Source organism: Trachurus japonicus, chromosome 4 (assembly GCF_045865225.1).
Source record: "Trachurus japonicus isolate A0001 chromosome 4, Traja_1.0".
NCBI classification, from domain to species: domain Eukaryota; kingdom Metazoa; phylum Chordata; class Actinopteri; order Carangiformes; family Carangidae; genus Trachurus; species Trachurus japonicus.
In genome coordinates this window covers 31,995,033-32,010,217 of record NC_140910.1, presented here as the reverse complement: position 1 = coordinate 32,010,217, position 15,185 = coordinate 31,995,033, and the positions used below count along the sequence as shown (strand labels likewise).

At 42.4% G+C, this 15,185-nt stretch overlaps 2 long non-coding RNA genes across 2 annotated transcripts; both read right to left on the bottom strand.

Annotated features, from left to right (window-relative positions):
• Positions 1 to 785: 785 nt before the first annotated feature.
• On the bottom strand, positions 786 to 12,989 carry LOC146989245 (uncharacterized). Its single transcript, XR_015035788.1, has 3 exons — positions 12,881 to 12,989; positions 2,867 to 2,921; positions 786 to 841 (listed from the first exon to the last, which is right to left on the bottom strand). It is a non-coding gene; the product is annotated as an uncharacterized LOC146989245 (long non-coding RNA).
• On the bottom strand, positions 4,619 to 5,393 carry LOC146989246 (uncharacterized). Its single transcript, XR_015035787.1, has 2 exons — positions 4,896 to 5,393; positions 4,619 to 4,832 (listed from the first exon to the last, which is right to left on the bottom strand). It is a non-coding gene; the product is annotated as an uncharacterized LOC146989246 (long non-coding RNA).
• Positions 12,990 to 15,185: the final 2,196 nt, after the last annotated feature.

Here is a 15,185-nt window from a genome sequence, read left to right as displayed (position 1 = left end):
TTTTTTTTTTTTCAGCAGCACCATCCTTGGAGGTGATGCACGCTATCTGTCTGTGTATTTGTTGGTCTGATCTTCCACCATGGACTGCGCTGCAACGATCACTCTTCTCTGCTCTAACCTCTTTCCTACAGTCTATGGAACTCCATCTGATGAGGTTCAGCATCACATCAGGTTCATAAAGCTCTCCCTTTAGCTCTGTGCTAAAACAAGTAGATAGATATCAAAAGACCCGAACTATCCCTTTAATGAAAAATAAACACACACTTTGATATTAAGATCACTACCATATTATCCTACAACTTAGCTGACTGTAAAGTAATTACAATGAGTAGATGTTTTAAAGTTTATATAACATACGAAAGATAACATCTCAACATACTAAACCTAAGTAATAGCTACTTACCACATACTCTCAATAGATTCTCCGGGTCCTCATTCAGGTAAACGCAGAGGGTCTTTAGGACGCATTCTCTTCCCAGATCCACGTCGTCATCCTACGGCAGAAAAGCAGAGGCACAAGTTGTGTTGTTTGAGTTCATGTCTGTGAAAATTCTCATTTGTCCTGGTAAAAGGCATTTTTGTCTTGAAGACAATCAGTTGTTACACCCCCAACCCAGAGAATATATTTACTTCATCCATTGGTGCAATGATGCCCCCTATTTCTTTTTCATTACTGAGTAATTGTTTAAAAATAATATACATAAATGAAAAAAAACAATAAACTCAGAAAACAACAAATGATTTAGTAATACTCACCACCACTGCAGAGCCTTTGACACAGCACCCTGAGACATGTCAAATATTGCACAGCAACTGAACACCCTTTACACTGCCACATTCACTAGAGAAAGAAAGACAAATGGAAATTGGTTTAGTTTGTGGTGCCATATTATTTTGTGTTGTAATGAAGACTGATTATTAGACATATCTCTCCAAAATAGTTTCAACAAAAAAAATGAACATTAGAATCTTAAAGGCAAGGCAAGGCAAGGCAAGGCAATTTTATTTGTATAGCCCGTTTTTACAAACAGTTTGTCTCAAAGGGCTTTACATGGCATCGTAACAACATCCTCTGTCCTTAGACCCTCACATCGACTGAGGAAAAACTCCATGGAAAACCCTTTTAACAGGGAAAAGTCGGAGAAACCTCAGGGTGAGCAACAGAGGAGGGATCCCTCACCCAGGACGGACAGACGTGCAATAGATGTTGTTACAGACAAGAAAACAGTTTACAGTTTGTCACAGAATGTGCGAAATATGGAAATGTTAGCAGGAGTTGATGAAGGCAGTCTCTGGTGAGGGGGGGGGGGGGCGGGGGGGGGCAGGGAGAGCTGGCCAGCTCGATGGGAGGGCTGGGTGGCAGACTGGTCCATGGGAAGGAAGGGGAGGCCGGTCTAACAGCAGGGGAAGGGGTGGGAGGGGGGGGCGATGCAGGCGGTGGCTGGTGCAGAGAGATGGAGCTCCGGTGGATCTGCGGAAACACAGAGAGAGTGCGAGACACCAAGGCCAAACTACAAAGTACAACAGAAAATGACAGTTCAAAAATATACTGAGGAGAAGAGAGGAGAGGAGAGGGGAGGGGAGGGGAGGAGAGAAGAGAAGAGAAGAGAAGAGAAGAGAAGAGAAGAGAAGAGAAGAGAAGAGAAGAGGAGGAGAGGGCTCTGTGTAACCAGATGTGTCCCCAGCAGTCTAAGCCTATAGCAGCGTAGCTATAAAATGGTTCAGAGCTACCTGAACCAGCCCTAACTAAAAGCCCTGTCATAGAGGAAGGTCTTAAGTCTAGACTTAAATGTAGTTAGAGTGTCTGCCTCTTTGACCCATGGAGAGAGCTGGTTCCACAGTAAAGGAGCCCGGTAACTGAAGGCTCTACCTCCCAGTCTGTTTTTAGAGATACTGGGAGTCACTAACAGACCTGCGTTCTGGGAGCGGAGTGCTCTGGTAGGACAGTAAGGAATGATTAGTTCTTTTAGATAGGTTGGAGCTTTATCATTAAGAGCCTTATAAGTCAGCAGAAGGATTTTGAAGTCTATTCTAAATCCCACAGGAAGCCAGTGGAGAGAAGCTAAGGTGGGAGAGATGTGCTCTCTCTTCCTAACTCCTGTCAAAACCCTCGCTGCGGCATTCTGGACCAGCTGGAGACTCTTTAGAGAGTTTTTCGGACATCCTGACAGGAGAGAGTTGCAGTAGTCTAGCCTAGAAGTGATAAATGCATGTACTAGTTTCTCAGCATCACTCTGGGAGAGGATATTCCTAATCTTAGTGATACTGCGCAGATGGAAGAAGGCGGTCCTAGTCACGTGCTTTATGTGGGAGCTAAAGGAAAGGTCCTGGTCAAAAATGACTCCAAGGTTCCTCGCGGTAGTACTCGGGGTCAGGGTGATGCCATCTAGAGTAGCGATCTGATTGGAGAACGTGTCCCTGAGATGTTTAGGTCCAAACACGATGACCTCAGTTTTATCTGAATTCAGTAGCAAGAAGTTAGAGGACATCCAGGATCTAATGTCTTTCAGACAGTCTTGCAGATTGATGAGGCGGCTTCTGTCATCTGGCTCCATGGACAAGTAGAGTTGCGTATCATCAGCATAACAGTGAAAAGGCAATAGGACTTGCAGTAATTATCTTTACTCACAATATTAAAAAAGGAATAATATCATAAAAGAAGGTCAGACAACAAATGTAGCCTACAGGGACATCGATCTGCATCACCTGTTACAACAGAGCTGCGCAAAAGAGAAAAAGTGATCGCCCCCGAGAGCATTGTAATCATATCGGTTAACAAGCGTTGGTTATCATCAGTCAGAAAAAAAATTCAAAATGTGCATCCCTAAAACCAACAAAAGCAATTGAATAGTAGGCTAATACTCACCACTACACAGCAGCACCCAGAGACATGTCAAATATTGGCCTAGCTGGAGGATTATCTACACAGTAAAAATAGAAAAAATGTTGAAAAAAAGTCAAGTATGTGGGTGTGTAGACAACATAAACTCAAGGCAGGACATAGAAGACACAAAATAGCTAACTTTAGTTGACTTAAGCTTAGCAAAAATGACAGCCCTCATTATTTAAAAAAAAAAAGTTAAAAAAAAAAAAGAAAAGCTGTGTGCCCGCCCCTCCTCCCCAGCGAATTAAACATAGCCTATTTATGACCAAAACAATATCTGATTATATTTGATTCATTAAACACAAATTATTGGTCTTTCCTGCTTGATTTACAATCTTGTTTCTTATGGAGGTTATTTTCTATCATAAATCAAGAGCATATTATGTTGATTTGAGAGCATTACTTTTTGATTTGACGTTCAGAAAACTCTGCTCTCATATTCAAATTTACTCTGCTCGCGCTCAAACTATGTGCTCGATGTTTAAACCTGTGCTCTCGGATTCAAAGTTGCCCTGCTCGTGCTCAAACTTTGCTTTCGCATTCAAGTTTGCCCTGCTCGTGCTCAAACTGTGTGCTCGCACTTGGTCACAGCTGCCTGCGCAGAGTGTTTCCTCTTGCGCGGAGGAAAGTCCTGCTCTCGGATCTCTGCTCTGCTCTCGGATTTTCTGTCAACTGTCAACCAATAGAAGACCGGCTACTGTTGACCAATCAGATCATCCCTACTTCTATGCTTCTTTGTGGGTGCGTTCACTGTAATTCAAGGAGCGTCACATACGGGCGGGCACTCTTTCTACCGGGTTTATCTATTTCCGCCCCACAGGCTGTTAAATGTGGCGGCTCCCTTTATGTTTTGACAACTTTTGGAATAAAATATCAGTTAATTAATACACGAGCGCCCGTGCTTTTCATTACAATAGGTAGCTATATAAACATAAACTAGCAGTAGTAGCGGATGGGTGCCTTATGTATGTTTTTTTTTTATCCACGTTCATCGGTATATATGTTTTATAGTCTAAATGCCAAGAGTCATTTGTAAGTGCTGTGATGGTACAGTGGTTAAGGCAGATGACAGTAGCTCTTTTTGTTGATCATGGGACCGCTGGTTCGAATCCCGGCCCTGCCGGCACCCTCATGTTATGCTATTTGATTTTTATGATTTTTTTTTTTTCATTGAAACGCTTAACAAGAGATGGTGGGTTACCATGCGTGATTAAAAACATGATGAAATGGACTTCCGGTGGTGACGCTGAAGCGAATGGCAGCCTAAACACCCCGCTCCCAACCGGTTGGATATTTATCCCCTTTGAAGAACATTAGATTTTAAAAATTGCACAGAAAGTTAACATGGAAGGGGATAAGCAAAAAAAGACTAAAAGTAAACAGGGCTCAAGAAGTGATAGAGGAGAGACTGTCGAAGAAAAATACTACAGCGACGAGGAAAGCTATGAGAACAATGGCGGCGCTGACGAGGAAGAAGCTAACCCCGTCATGCAGGCCATCTACAACGAGATTCGTGCGCTCAGGGCTGATGTTAAAAGTGAAATGAGTGAATTTCGACTTTCCTTTCGTAACGACATGAAGAAGGAGTTGAACGAGTTTAGAGGTGAAATCAACCGAAAACTCGAAGAAGCTACAGGTGAGCTACAAGCTACCATAGCAAGAGTGGGCGAGGCCGAACAGCGCATATCCGACATTGAAGACTGGGACACGGCAGCGAAGGAGGCTCTCACCCAGGCGCTAGAGAACCAAGAGGCCCTGCAGGCTAAGCTAACCGAGCTAGAAGCACGCTCGCGCCGCAACAATCTCCGTATTTACGGAGTACCGGAGGAATCAGAGGGGTCCAATGTGTCGGAGTTTATAACGAAGCTAATAAAATCAGAAGTCGGCCCGCCGGCCGCGGACATGGACCTCGGAATACAGCGCTGCCACCGGGCGCTCGCCCCAAAGCCTCCCCCAGACGCACCGCCGAGATCACTGGTGATTTGCTTCCTCGAGTTCAGAGTGAAAGAACAGGTACTGCGTACGGCGTGGAGAAAGAAAGATGTTCGTTACGAGGGGAAAAGGATCTATTTTGATCAAGATTACCCCCCCGAAATATTGAAGAAAAGAAAGGCATATGTGGGGATACTGAGAGAGCTTAAAGCCAAAGGGATCCGCTTCCAAACGCCACATCCAGCCAAGTTGAAGGTGTTTTTCGACAGCGGCACACAGATCTACGAGAGCGCAGCAGAGGCGGCTAAAGACCTGAAGAAGAGAGGATTCCCTATGGAGAACGTCAAGGAGCCTGACTCTACAGCGCTGAAGCAGCGGAGATTGGCGACGTGGGAGAGGGCAGGTGCAGATCGCCGCAGACAGGTAGTGGACCAAGGGCGGATAAAAGAGAGACTACGGAGCTTTCAGCGTGTTCCACCTGGAGCAACTGCTGCTGGCCAGTGAAAACACCTGAGGGTAAACATATTCACACATTGCGGGGTGAGTGACTGGAGCCATGTGCCTGTACAGAAGTTGAGCCCAGTGACTGTTTGAAATATCATCCTGTGATGATCCGGGTCCAACCTCCTCGTTTGGACCCCCCACCCCCTTTATTTATTATTATTATTATTATTATTATTTATTTATTTTATTTTTTTAATTACACTGGGCTTCAAAACAAAAGTGTTATTAGCCCCCGTGTAAAGTGGATGACTTATCATTAGTCAGTTTACCAGGTGAGGTAATACTATAATTACCCAGATTTGTTTAAGCTGAACCTTATATTTAAGAGTTAAATACTACAGTTTGCCGTTCCTACTTGAATCTACCTAAATTTGAACTATAGTATACCTAAGATGACAACATTTGGGCTTCTGAGCCTTTAAATTTTGTTTACTTACATGAGGAGACCTTAAGAAATTACCCAAACTCACTTATTTTGAATTTTTATACCCAAAAGAAAATGCTTTTACAATTTAATTTTCAATCTACTAAGGAATTAGATTTTTCTTTGCTAAAAGTTTTCATTACATCCTTTTACCTGAGAAGATAATTCCTGTGTTTCTCAACTCTCTGCCAATTTACAAAGAGAATACATATTATTATTTACTGCACTTGACAAGATGGAACCTTATACCGGTTTTGGAGAAACTGACTCAGAAAGAATGTCACCGGTGCACAGTATCTCTTCTGATACTGATGAGAGGCCCTCGACGGACACGAGGATTTCCTCTCAATTTGAAGTTTCATTTGAACTTCGGACTTGGAAGTCTTTGGTTCTTGTTTTTCTGTTTTTTGGTTCACTGTTCTTGTTCGGGATATCATGGGTAATGTTACACAATTGTACACAGGTTGAAAAGAGTATATGCATCATCAGGAATATAAGATAGTCACACTAAATGTCAACGGGCTGCATAACCCGATCAAAAGGAGTAAAATTATAGCAAAAATGAAACGAGAAAAGCTGCAGGTAGTTTTTTGGCAAGAGACTCATCTGTCCTCTTTAGAACATGAAAAATTAAAAAAACTGGGATTTCAAAATACCTATTACTCATCTCATAAATCAGCCCGTAGGAGGGGAGTGGCTATACTGATCCCTAATGCAGTAAATTTTGAATTTATTTCAGAAGTGAAAGACAAGGAAGGGAGATTTGTTTTAGTAAAGGGTAAATTAGACAATGAAGAAGTAACTCTACTTAATGTGTATGCCCCGCCAGGGAGCAAAAAAATGTTTTTCAAAAAATTATTTGAATTGATAGTTTTGGAAACACAAGGAATTCTAATTTGTGGTGGTGATCTTAATGTCCAACTGCAACCAAAATTAGATACATCTAATCAGCGCCAAAAGAAAAGTCCTAATGCCATTCTAGTCCAGAGGATGCTTACAGAGCTGGGTCTGATTGACGTGTGGAGAGAGTCTCATCCAGGAGAAAAACAATTCACATATTATTCCCCATGTCATTCTGTATATTCACGAATTGATTATTTGTTTATGTATAAATCAGACTGGCACAGAGTCAGGGATTGTAAAATAGGGATTAGAGACGTATCTGATCACTCAGGGGTGTATCTAACCCTGCACCTAACTAAGCAACGGAAAAATACACTTTGGAGACTCAATACGAGCATTTTAAATGACAAAACAGTGCAGAAACAGATTGAACAGGAATTTGAAACATATTTACAAAATAATGATAATGGGGAGGTGTCTCCAAATACTTTATGGGACGCAGCAAAGGCAGTTGTTCGAGGCAAAATTATTGCCCTCACAGCTTTTCGTAAAAAGGAAAAACAGAGAAGACTTGTGGAACTACAAGCGGAAATGAAGTCATTAGAAACTAGACACATGGAACAAAGAGATCCACAAATATTAATTAAAATAAACAAAATTAAACAGGATATAAATGGCATATATGATGAGGAAATTGAAAAACAACTTAAATTTACCAAACAAAAGTATTATGAGACAGGGCATAGGGCACTGAAATTACTTTCCTGGAGGATTCGAAAACAACGTGGGAAAAATATGATTTACAAGATTAGAAACCCCAAGACACAAAAGGTTTGCAGTGAATCAGAGGACATTCAACATGCTTTCGTACTATATTATAAAGAACTATATAACCAACCGGCCATGGTAGATATTACAACAATAGACACTTTTCTAAGTTCACTAGATTTACCATCTATAGGAGAACAACAAAATAAAGAAATTATGGCTGAGATAACAGCAGAAGAACTGAACAAAGCCATTTCGAGATTGAAAGCTAATAAGGCTCCAGGTTCGGACGGCTATCCGTCTGAGTGGTATAAAACATTTAAACAACAGATAACACCTGTTCTGCTTAATTGTTTCAACCATACACTGAGAACAGGAGAAGCCCCCCAATCATGGAAGGAAGCAGTTATCTCTATCATCCTGAAAGAAGGAAAAGATAAAAATGAATGCAGCTCATACAGACCAATATCAGTCTTAAATGTAGACTATAAACTGTTTGCTTCAATCCTATCTAGGAGACTGGAGTCCATTGTCCCTGAGCTGGTTGATTTGGACCAAACAGGCTTTGTATTAAACAGACAGACACAGGATAATTTAAGGAGAACACTACAGGTGGTGAGTCATATTACATCAGAAAATATCAGTGCAATGTTGGTCAGCCTAGATGCTGAAAAGGCATTTGACTCGGTGGGTTGGGAATATTTATACAGGGTACTTGCAAGATTTGGCTTCAAAGATGGTTTTATTAAATGTATTAGAGCGCTATACTTTTCTCCAACGGCCAGGATCAGGGTGAATGGACACCTGTCGCAAATTATTCATTTGGAAAGAGGGACACGCCAAGGCTGTCCCCTGAGTCCGACCCTATTCGCATTATTTATTGAGCCCCTCGCTCAAGCAATTAGAGAGGACTCCGGGATAAAGGGGACTATGATTAGAGGAGAAGAACATAAGATTTGTATGTTTGCGGATGATGTTCTGCTTTTTATTACAAGTCCAGACTCAAGCATCCCTAAATTGATGTCCCTGCTAAAAAAATATAATTTATACTCTGGGTATAAGCTTAATATCCAAAAAACCCAAACCCTTACATTTAACTATATTCCCCACCCAGATATTAAAGGGAAATACAATTTTAAATGGGACTCGTCCAAAATAAAATATTTAGGAATAAACCTTACTAAAGATATGTCAAAACTTTTTGAAAATAACTACGGCCCAATTAATAAAGAGATCAAATCTGATATTTCTAGATGGACCCTCCTCCCATTGGATATGAGTAATAGAATAGAAATTATTAAAATGAACGTGTTGCCACGGCTTCTTTATCTCTTCCAGTCTCTGCCTCTAGAGGTACCCCAAAAACAATTTGATGAGTGGAATGCCTGGATCTCAAGGTTCATTTGGAACAGTAGAAGACCCAGGGTTCAGTTCAAGACTCTGCAGCTAAAAAAAGAGAAGGGAGGGAGAGCTTTACCATGTTTACAGGATTATTATTATGCTGCACAGTTGAAACCCTTGGTATCCTGGTGCTCTCCAAATTATGAATCTAAATGGAAATGCTTGGAAACTACACAGTTAAAAATTCCAATACAGTCTATAATAGGAAACAAAAACCAAGCAGAAAAATATTATAACAATTTGAATCAATTGACTGTATTCACTCTGAAACTATGGTTTAAGGTCTTGAGGAAGTTACAAATAGAGAAACAGGTTAGAGTCTTGAATTGGATAGCATATGATCCAGAATTTGAACCTGCTAGATTGGACGGGGGCTTTAAACAGTGGGTTAGGAGAGGGATCACGTCCTTTTGTTCCCTCATCTCAAACAGTAAATTTCAGAGTTATGAGTCAATTTCAGCCACATTTGGACTGGAGAAGCAGGACTTTCATAGATACCTGCAAGTCAGAGACTACTATAATAAAAAATTACAAATCAAGGAGGAGAAGGAATACAATTTAATTTCTATATTTCATGAGGCATATAAAAAGAAAGATAATAAAAAGTTGGTCTCAAGAATTTACGGAAGTATACAAGCTTCTAAGAATCACTCTACGTTATCCATTAAACAAAAATGGGAGAAGGAGTCAGAAACACAAATATCAGAAGAGACCTGGATAGAAATATGTGAGACACAAGCGACCACTGCAAATTCGAGATCTTTAAGAGAGTTCGGCTGGAAGAATGTAGTGAGATTTTTCATAACTCCTAAATTAACAGCACTACGAACAGGCACACAGAGTCGAGGCTTTTGTTGGAGACAATGTGGAACCCCTATGGCTAACCATGTTCATGTTTTTTGGGCCTGTCCGAAAATCCAGTTATTTTGGAAGGAGGTGTCAACCGAGATAAATAAAATAATAGGGGTGGATTTAGATTTTTCTTTTGTTACTTTATATCTCGGTAAAATTCCAAAAACAGTCTTGCATAAGGACAGGTACTTGTTGAAGATTCTTCTGGCCAGTGGTAGGAAAGCCATAACCAGAAAGTGGTTGCAACTAGATCCTCCAACATTGATCCAGTGGCACGGGATTATTCACGAAATTTACTGTATGGAGAGACTTACTTTTGTTTTAAGACTTCAGTTGGAGAAGTGTATGGAACGCTGGGAAAAATGGATTGAATATGCACCTTGAATAATGTGACATTTGACTATGATGTATGCGTATGTATGTATGTATGTATGTATAATTGAATATTTTGATTTTAACTGTACCATCCATGATGATCTCATGTTCTATGTTCATGTAGATAAATAAAAAGTTAAAAAAAAAAAAAAAAACATGATGAAATGAAAATTAAAAAAATATGCCATGATGATAATAATTTTGGTGCGTGACACCCGGGGGTCAAAGCCAGGGGGCGCACTACTTTGGATCAGTGCTTTCCCAAGAAGAAAGAGACTGAGTGAGCGGGGAGACAGTCACCATGGCCGACCGAAGTACTCAAGTAAGTTTATTGTTTCATGTTGCCAGATACCTACTATATTGTACCTCTTTCATCTTTTTACAGTCTATGCTTCCATATCGTTTCAATATAGGCTACAATTTGTAGTGTCAGGGAAGCTAATGCTAAGCCTAATGTGGCCATGCATAAATCAGCCTCGCTTTCAAAACACACACTTGCGTTGCGATCAGTGAAATGTATAATATCTACAACACAATTAAAAATGACAGTTGATGTTGCTCTTTTATGAATAAAGCTTCATGGACAGTCCTCCTAAAGTAAGGGGCTGCGTTATGTCTAAAGTTGTTGTATTCTGCTGATATTAGAACAGCCGAGGACGGCACATGTCCTCCCAGCCTTCCTAGACTTATCTAGAGAAGAGAAAAAGTCCACTTTTTGGCGCTTCCATTCAAACGGCCGCTTCGCACACAGAGCCCAGAGCTGACTGACTGGGAGCTGACACCGCAGTAATGACGGATGTTCGACTAACGATTATATATGTCTATATTGAAACGATATGAAAGCATAGACTGTAAAAAGATGAAAGAGGTACAATATAGCAGGTATCTGGCAACATGAAACAATAAACTTACTTGAGTACTTCGGTCGGCCATGGTGACTGTCTCCCCGCTCACTCAGTCTCTTTCTTCTTGGGAAAGCACTGATCCAAAGTAGTGCGCCCCCTGGCTTTGACCCCCGGGTGTCACGCACCAAAATTATTATCATCATGGCATATTTTTTTAATTTTCATTTCATCATGTTTTTAATCACGCATGGTAACCCACCATCTCTTGTTAAGCGTTTCAATGAAAAAAAAAAAATCATAAAAATCAAATAGCATAACATGAGGGTGCCGGCAGGGCCGGGATTCGAACCAGCGGTCCCATGATCAACAAAAAGAGCTACTGTCATCTGCCTTAACCACTGTACCATCACAGCACTTACAAATGACTCTTGGCATTTAGACTATAAAACATATATACCGATGAACGTGGATAAAAAAAAAAACATACATAAGGCACCCATCCGCTACTACTGCTAGTTTATGTTTATATAGCTACCTATTGTAATGAAAAGCACGGGCGCTCGTGTATTAATTAACTGATATTTTATTCCAAAAGTTGTCAAAACATAAAGGGAGCCGCCACATTTAACAGCCTGTGGGGCGGAAATAGATAAACCCGGTAGAAAGAGTGCCCGCCCGTATGTGACGCTCCTTGAATTACAGTGAACGCACCCACAAAGAAGCATAGAAGTAGGGATGATCTGATTGGTCAACAGTAGCCGGTCTTCTATTGGTTGACAGTTGACAGAAAATCCGAGAGCAGAGCAGAGATCCGAGAGCAGGACTTTCCTCCGCGCAAGAGGAAACACTCTGCGCAGGCAGCTGTGACCAAGTGCGAGCACACAGTTTGAGCACGAGCAGGGCAAACTTGAATGCGAAAGCAAAGTTTGAGCACGAGCAGGGCAACTTTGAATCCGAGAGCACAGGTTTAAACATCGAGCACATAGTTTGAGCGCGAGCAGAGTAAATTTGAATATGAGAGCAGAGTTTTCTGAACGTCAAATCAAAAAGTAATGCTCTCAAATCAACATAATATGCTCTTGATTTATGATAGAAAATAACCTCCATAGTTTCTCAGCATATATTAATCATCATAAAGCACTGACAAGCTTAAACATTAATATTGCCAGTGTGCATGGCATGTGTGAGTGTGTTTGTACTGCTGCTGTAACTTGTGAATTTCCCCGTCGTGGGATGAATAAAGGCAGAGGGAGTGCTGTTGTACTGTATATCAGCACGGGTGTGCGGCCTCGTGCCTACGACCGAATCACACCCGTGCTGATATGTACAACAGCGCCGTTAGCCGCTCGGCTAGCGAAAAGTCACGGAGAATTAAGACATGAGGAGCAAAGAGAGGCTTAAAAAAGTCATTCTAAACTCCGTACCGTTGGAGTTGGTTGCCCTCTTCATAAACATTACGGTGTTTTTTTATTTTTTTAATAAAAGCCGAGCGGCTAACTAGCCGTTAGCGGCTAACTAGCCGGCTAACTAGCCGCTAACGGCTAGTTAGTTTTAAAGAAATGAAAATAATTATTTAAAAAAAAAAAAAAAACACCGTAATGTGTATGAAGAGGGCGACTCGTACTTACTGGGTGTCGGAACACCGGGCATAGCCTACTTAAATCGAGGAAATGGGAGGTCGAGGTCGGAGAAATAGCAGCTAAGTTACTTAAGTTACCGCTAGCATAGGCTACGTTACACAGCATAACAGCTGCGATACATTAAAACAGATAACCATAACGTTACCAAACAACAATGTGTGTTTTTTTAGTCACACAACCACAACATATTCTCCCGAAATTGCTATCCCATTTTAAAACAAAATAGCTACAGACGTGCATCATCACATCTCAGCTAGAAGCTAACCTAGCCTGTTGCACAAAACTACAAAAGTTCTAACAGTGCTAATATCAAACAACGTCATTACAAGCATTAATATACATGACGATTAAAAACACAAAGGCCAATGTTTACTGTGAATGTCGCAATACATCAATAAATCAATAAACTTACTAGAGGCTTCAGCACAACCGTGTCCCAGCAAAGAAAGATGACTCCTCTAGTCTCGGCTCGGTGTGGACTACTGTGGTCGACCGTTACAGTAAAGGCGCGTCCGTGTCCACACGTCCGACACGGGTCCGTCCGGGATCCGCTGTTTGACGGTAGAATAACGGCTCTGCCTGGAGGCGGGGCTGATCCTCTAGGCGGCGGCCAAACGAATGTGACAGTCATTCTTTTTACAGTCTATGGGCGTCACGCGGGTTTGGTGACTTGAATGCGGATCCGCGTCGGAGTCTCCTGCTGTGTGGGACAGCTCTGAGGTTGAAGTTTATATTAATGCACCGTGACACAGTGGCAGGTCTCTGTACGTCTTCGCCACAGATCACAGATCAGCTGTTCAGCTGGAGGAGGAAAACTCAGCTGTTCTCGGTTCCACCGCGACGTGCGCCTGGCGTTTGTTTTTTCTCTCCATTTATCAAGCTCCGGTAGCGACCCAGGTAAAATACGGGAGGACACCGTGCAGCTTCTTCATTAAATCCAAACAGTCCGACCAGTGGCGTAGCTGACTGGTTCATGCAGATGGGGCGAGACCCTGTAGTGGGCCTATTAGGAATGCGCGATACAAATGTAGTCTAATACACAGGGCTCCAGACCAAAGCTGCCACTGTAAATGCGCACATGACAGACTGTCACTATGTGCTCAACTTCTTGCCGACTCATACACAGACTATCAGCTGTCTACATGAGACTGACAATAGACCCGTGAAATCAACAATAAGTTACCACATTGCGGCGCAGCGCTTCACTCCCCATCAATCAGAACATTTTCACAGCTGCTCTGCAGTCCGTCTCCGGACACGGAGCAGAACCCCAGGTCCGACAGTGCAATGCTGTCCCCTCCTCTCAGTCTTCACAGTCAGCAAATCAGCTCATCACGCAAGAAAGTCACAACAAACAGGTTTTGCACAGATAACTCTTAAAATGTGTGCAACACCTTCTCATCACAATCCACGCCATCTACACAGTTATCAGCTGTTATTAAAATCCAACTCATCAATAACAGGATCGCGATATTGAACCACCGCTCACATTACACAACAAACCGTTAACAATTAATCCACACTCAAACCAAAGCAACAATAGTGTTAACTGTACTCAACAAGCTATTATTACAAGGTTTACAACAGATATGACAGACAACCTGGGCTGTGCATGTGTAAAGAAGAGAGGGAGGGAGGGAGAGAGAGAGAGAAAAGTAGGTAAAACCTGCTAGCTGTTAGCTGCCGTAGCTCAGCCGTTGGTCTCCCGTCAGGTAAAAGCTGCCGTTTATTCCTCAAATGAAGTTTAAAAAAAAGTTGTTGAGCCTCTCCGGTAGAGTTATCCATCACTGCTGTTGAATTAGCCGCTAAACTGCTGGACGCTAAAACCGAGGGGGCGTCTGTTTGTTTACACTTCACGAAAGCAACGTGAACGTACGTGCTGCTCACACTCAGTAGAGTTACGCAATGAGGCAGCGTAGCGTCAGCCACACACACACCGTACAGTGGTTTCTGACCGGAGGTAAACAGAGAAAATCACCAAATGCTGACACATTTAAACCTGTGGTAAAGTTATCTGAAATAAAAAAATAATTAAACCTTAGATTAACTAAATAATTTAATTATTCCTGACTGTAGGTGAGGCACTGCCTCAAATGCCTCCCCTGACTGAACGTCCGTGAGACCCAGCTATTAATTGAATAACGCCGGCTATTATTTGAGGAAATACGCTATTCGTGTCTCAGTCGTGAAGCTGAGCTCCTATGAGTCTCTCTCTATGTGTGAGGACGTGCACAGAGCGAAATGATAGTGTCTGTCAATTAAATGAGCATAAACAGCCCAACCCGACGCGCTGGTTCGAGCCGGGTTCGTAATGACTAGGTCAGGCCAGGGCCGGGGCTGGGCTGCCATCTGGCTTATTCTGCTTTTTTTTCTTTTTTTTTGCCGGGCTCGGCCCAATAATCAGTGTATCGGTCCGTGTCGGGTCCGCACTTCAACGACCGCGGGTAGGCCCGTTACAACTCTAGCTTGATGAGCAGGGCGAGTGCTTTGCGGTGCTGTATGAGCCTGCACAGTGCACACAAACAGAAACAGCGCGCGGAGGAAAAGAGCGAAGAAGAGGGGGGCTGCAAGGGGTACTGCGACGGGTTCAATTGACAGTAGCAAAGCAAACAGATTTGCTGTGGTTCTAGCAATCGGTCCTCAAGAACCCCCTTGTCAGTGGGCCTATGGTGAACCTGGGCCTGGGGCGCCCGCCCCACCCGCCCCCTACCTGGCTA